Source organism: Diadema antillarum, unplaced genomic scaffold (genome assembly GCF_040938485.1).
Source record: "Diadema antillarum isolate AM-2024a unplaced genomic scaffold, OU_Dant_1.0 scf00000001, whole genome shotgun sequence".
NCBI classification, from domain to species: domain Eukaryota; kingdom Metazoa; phylum Echinodermata; class Echinoidea; order Diadematoida; family Diadematidae; genus Diadema; species Diadema antillarum.
In genome coordinates this window covers 3,450,708-3,456,707 of record NW_027270890.1, presented here as the reverse complement: position 1 = coordinate 3,456,707, position 6,000 = coordinate 3,450,708, and positions in this window count along the sequence as shown.

Below are 6,000 nucleotides of genomic sequence, written 5' to 3'. Positions count from 1 at the left end.
TGAGATATTTACACAATTATCGCATTGTACGTACATGTATTTATGAAGGAAGACAAGTAGAATGAATATAAACATAAAAGTGAAATTTTGCAGCTTCTGTGAGTCTCATATTGCATTTCATACCGGCAAAACGCTTCTTACCTCACCATATGAACATGTAACGTAATTGATATCTCTCGATAATGGGCAATGCCAACATCATTTAGAGGAGTTTATTACTTCCTTGATTGTATAAAAATGTTGACTTGAAGAAGCATACAATAAACGCATACTGAACATATCATTTTCAATATAACACCAACACTGGTGGGTGAGCGATTGAAGGCAATCTACATTTTCTCCGCATATTCAACTCATATTACCGCTCCTTCAGAAAGAATGTATGGACGTTTCTATGAAGGTCGACGGGCTCTGCATTGTCCTGAACCAGTAGTGACGTAATGACATAGCATATCCCGCTCAATTCACGAATGAGTCAATCGTATCAAGTATTTCCTTGGTAGTTTCCAGGACAGTTTGGGCGTCATCTTGACTACTGTACACTTCATGTGGAATTTTGGAGAATGCACAGTTATCTGGATACCTGGATCTTACGTAATGCGCCAATCCGGAGAGGCTCATCACTCTTTCAACGAGTAAAGAGCCATTAGGTATCTCATCTTTAACTTTGTACACCAGGGAGTAGAGGTTGTGTGTCCAACAGTAACTCCCTCGCGAAGCTAACTGTGCAGCCTTCAGTCCTATCTCGACAGCCTGATGGCACTTAAAGGATACCCATTCAAAGGAAGGTTCTTTATCGTTAAGATCCATCTCCTTTCGACCAGACCTTAAGTTCTCATATGCCTGTCGCAACCATCGTCTAGCATTTGGAAGATCTGGTATTCGATGCCCCTCGAAGAAGGATTGCCAATTTCTTGATTCGGAACCTTTTCTCCATGACCCACCAGCATATCCTCCGTAGGTGTTAAACCGGTGGCGATCATCAGATGCCCTCTGACTAGCCCTCTGGAAAATATCGTGATACGTAGATACGCCCTTCGTTAGTCTGTCCAATTCACTCTGAAGATGTTTGAATGCCTCATTGAACAAATCACTTGGGCCCTCAGGGTGCTTGTCAGGATGCCATTTCAACATCAAGCGATGGATTGCCTTTTTCCTTTCTTCTTCCGGCAACTTCCAAATCTCTTCTAGCTCTGCAGACACGTGCTTTTTAGCCTCGTCAATGTCACCAGGGAATGAAGGATTATTCCTAAGACTGCTCTTCCCTGGGTAGTCTGGTTCTTTTCTGTCGGAAGGAACAAGGTCGAAGCATGCCTGTGCCTTCGGAATGTGGATCTTATAAATGTCAGAAACACTAGCTTCAACAAGGTCATCTGCTCCTACATCAACAAGGTATACCGCTTGTATCGATTCGCCCCTTACACGTCTTACAATACGTGCATAGATATGCAGTTCTTCATCACGATCCATCCGTTGAAGAGCGATATACTCTCCTTCTTCGAAAGACACCCACATATCTTGTTCAATCAGATGGAAAATCTGATTAGGAACACTACTTCCCGGTGGCGGAAGACGAGTTTCAGAAGTATTATTTGCTCCAAGACATACCTCCACGTCATGTGCAGCTAGTGAGGGCAAGATTTCCGAAGGAGACCTCTTAGACAAAAGGTCTACAAACACAAGCAATCCTTTGTCGTGGATCAAATTACCGAGAACGTGGTTGACACGTTCGGTTACGCTTGTAAGTGTCATTATCTTAGTTTCCTCAGTTGGATGAGTGACGTACAGCTGATGTCTGTCCTTCACAAAGGCAGGTATCTGTTTTTCACTGTTTGAAATGTTTTTGTCATCCAGCTGAAGGACTGAATTGACACTTTGCATGCAGGTCACTTCCAAATGCGTTAAGACGTCCCTCAGTGACTGCCTCTGTTCTTCATTGATAACCTTGTTATCGTCGTGCTTCACTATGCTGGCAATTGCAATGACAAGTTCTTTCGAATGCACGACCGTTTCAAGCTGCCGTTCAAACTCACAATTACCGTACTGAACAAGCGGACACGTTGCCTGATCAATATCAGATGTATTCAATACTTCTTTTACCCTCCCACTCAGTACTTTGGGGCGAAGTCTTTCTGGCAGTTTTCTAAGAACTTCTGTCATGATAGATTCTTCCTCATTGGAGAAATGAAGGATTGGGAGTTCACAGGTTGAAATGCGGCCTTTCAGATGATTAGCGTCATTGAAATAGAGAGTATCAGATCGCTTCAAGCCGTGTTTTGTCGATGGCAAGTACAAATGAGACGTTTCTTCCAATTCTTTCTCAACCAAGAGACTATCTGATCTTTGGATTCCTCTGTATAAATCAGAAGATACGTCTTCAACCATGAGTAATATGTTTGGGTGAATTGCTCCTACCTCTCCGACTTCGAATATTCTTTGAAGAACAAACGCATTTTGTGCTATGGATGGTGTGTCAGTTGTTCCAAGAATCCGAAGAAGCCAAAAGAAAGGGCCCCACCTGTCAGGTAGCTGGTAGAGAAACGGAGACAGATTACGCGGCAAAGTGCGGGAGATTTGTTTAGCTTCCACAATGGTACATGAGCTGCCATCAACGACTGGAACAAGAGGAACGTTTGCTTTACCGAGTTCATTCTCAATGTCTCCACAGTGTTCACATTTTTCTGAGGGGTTGCAGGATTTTTGGTTAGTGCATTGATCACACAGAAACGACAAGATTTCTTCCAAAACCTTGCTCAAACTTTCTTGTTTTTCAATCCTCTGACCTTCTCCCTCAAGTTTTCTACACAAGATAGTCGTGTGCTTCAAAACTACTGACAGCTCCGGCTTTATGATCATGCCAAGTGTGGATGGAATATCTTGCATGTCGCACTCGTAGCATTTTGATTTGATGGCAGCATACTGCGGCAAAATTGGTAGCACTGTCCACACCAGCTTCGTTTTCTCGATCATTGATCCAGAGTACATGATGCAACAGTCTTCATGTGCCACTGGGGGATGAAGGGATCGAAGGTCTTGATCGAGCTCTCTTCTGACGAGGAATTTTATTCTTCCTACCTGTTGCAAGAAATCTTGGTCGGAATGGAGCCTGCATTCTTTTTGCAGACAAGAGACAAGACATATCGATTTCCAATTCTTATTTCTTTGACCACTGCCTCCTTCAATTTCCTCTGCAAATGTTAGGAACATTGACTTCGTTACTTCAGTCTTCAGTCCAATTTCTCTCAGAAATTCTAAACCCAGTCTTTTCCATATCGAACTGGGTGGAAAGTCGTCGCTTGCTTTCATGAGTCGGAACACCTCGACTTCGGGGTCAAAGAAGTGTGATGCCGCATGTAGTACCCCATCATTTCCTGGAATGAATGGCAGCGAATGTAACTGCAAGTACGAAATCTTATCTTTCTTCTCTTCGTCGCGTAGAAACAGAAGCATATGCTTTATTCTTAGTAGATGCTGTGTTCGACCCTCTTGCGACATGTCACCGAATCTGGGTAAAATAAAAGTGGCATAGACGTAGTATTCATCTCCTTTGGATAATCCAAGAGTCTTGTACAGATGAGCAAACTTTTCTTTCTCTTTCAGAAAGACCGCGGGCCTGCTTTTTATCCATACATGTTGTTCAACAGAAGGGATGGTTTCTTGGAGCACGAAGACAGATCGTGAACCGTCGATGCTTACGTGTTCCTCGCTGATTGTCTCAAAGCAGGGAAGACGTTTTAAATCTTCGATATCTTCGATATCTTCGGTATTACCGAGAAAGATCCCAAGTATCTCCTCGTTCTGTCTCTTTTTAAGGCGACTGAAACGAGTAATGTCCTTAGAGATCCAGTGCAGGAGGACCTGTAATATCTGCGCCTTAGAACCAATGTTGCATGCTAGCCAATGGATTAAAGGCATTGAATCATCAGCAAGTGTGCAGATATCCAACGTTTCCAGCGCTGAAGAAGCTGGTAAACGTACGTGTGTTTGAAGAGCAAGAACAGTGGAAGATAACTTCAGTGGTACCAGGCAGAGAGATGAATTGCTTGTCGAAGACTGTCGCAGAACTTGGGAAAGGGGGACTGCAGGTAATATCGCAAAATCCCTGAGCCTTTTTTTGATTTCATCGAGGAAAACACCTGACCTATCTGGAGATTTGTTAAGACCTTCCAGTAGATTCCACAATTTCTTGAACCACTGTAGTGTAAACCTGGTAAACCTGTCATCAAAGGACAGGTAATCATCTGATGAAACCTTTAAGTAGGGAAAGTTTTCGCTCATCATCTTAGCAATGGCAGTAATGTCGAGGTCTCTCAAGACAGAGTCTTGCTTTGCTGGTATTCTGTGAAGAAATTCCTTATGAAGGAAATTCGGGGAGTTTTTTGGGAAAAGTTCCGCATGCTCTGATTTGAAGACACGTGCCGACGGGGAAAACACCCTTAGCATGCCATCTTGTGTCAGCAACAGTGGAAGGCCATCAAGTGCAAGTTTGTCTTGTTCCATACAGTACGCGAGGAGCAAAGTCAAATTGTCCTTGTTCTGAAGCTTTGATCGCGAAATTGGAATTGGAAGCTGAGTACTTAGCCGATTTTTCCCTCGTAGGAAATTCACAACTGTGGATGGAGTGACTTGAAGAACAGCAAGCGGCGTTTTCCGTTCTTTTCGTTTCTGCGATGGCTGCATAACTCTTCTAACCACCCAAACAGGAGACTCAATGACAGGAAACCCAATCTGTTGGAGGAGCTTCTTTAGGATTTCATGCTTCTTTGGCGATGGAGGTCTTGATACTCCCAAGTAAAGTGGTTCAGCAAATGTCTCACTCAACGTGTTGCAGAATCCAAGCATAGACTCATCTGTGTTTGATCCACAGTCAACAGGAGTTCTCCATGACAGAAGCCAAGTGTTCTCATCAGTTGGCAGGAGAACGGGGAAAAGCCTACATCTCGTACAAGCAATCAACTCATAGAAGGTACAAATGAGTTCCTTCCAATATCTGTCACCCTCTTGGAGTGGGAAGAACTCATGATAGGCACGTAATCCCTCCAGAGTGACTTTTAATTTGTCTTGTGGGATTGGCATTGACCACTGATAACGGTTAGTGAAAAAATTTCGAATCCACGACATGACTTTGACGTAGGAGAGTGAAATAATGTGCTCAAAGAGTTGCTTATTCCACAATGTTTGACGATCCTCAGTCGCACCTCTCCACAGACTTCTTCGACTCTCGTGATCCAAGGCGAAGTAACCATGAACATGGACTGGCAATTTCGTGTCAATAGGAAGAGGTAAGAAGCAGTAAGCTTTCCCCTTTAACCCCCTACCCGACAAACGAGCAGCAACACCTCCAATAGGAATGAGTTTATGTTGGATTATGGAGTTTTCGTCCATTTCTTTCCAGTTTGGACAGCCAAGCTGTTGACATATCACCCAATGTTCAATGTTTCTCTGTGCGTTTCTCTGTAGAAAGATTTCGTAGCAAACATCTGCAGCCTGCCGTGTTTTGACACTTTCACCTTTGTTGACAGCTGAGATGTATTCAGATACGTTGGTGTAGAAGCGTTTCTTCTTGTCCTCCTCCATTGGATCCATTTTTACTTGCACTGTTCTTGTAGATGTCAGACCACCTTCCGGAGTAATCTGTGATATTCCGACAGATGTTACATTTTTCAGAAAGAGGAGACTCTCTGATGCAGACATTTCGAATTCTTTCAGCAGTTTTTCGATCCTGTCCTTGTTCCAAATGTCGTTGCTTATTTCAGATGCTTTCGTCCTGAGAGGAAACCGAAATACAGTATAAGGATCATCAGTTTCAGTGAGAGTGTCTTCCAGGTAACAAGGAAAGACATCCGAGTACGTCTGGCGCATCCGGTCCGTGACATTATATAAGCGACCTGGGCTAGTAGGGATTGCACCTGGAACATGGTTACAGAGTGGATCAAACACGCACAGGGTGTCCCCGCCAGATATGAAACTCGGACAATCAGTGAGCTGGTACACAGTGTT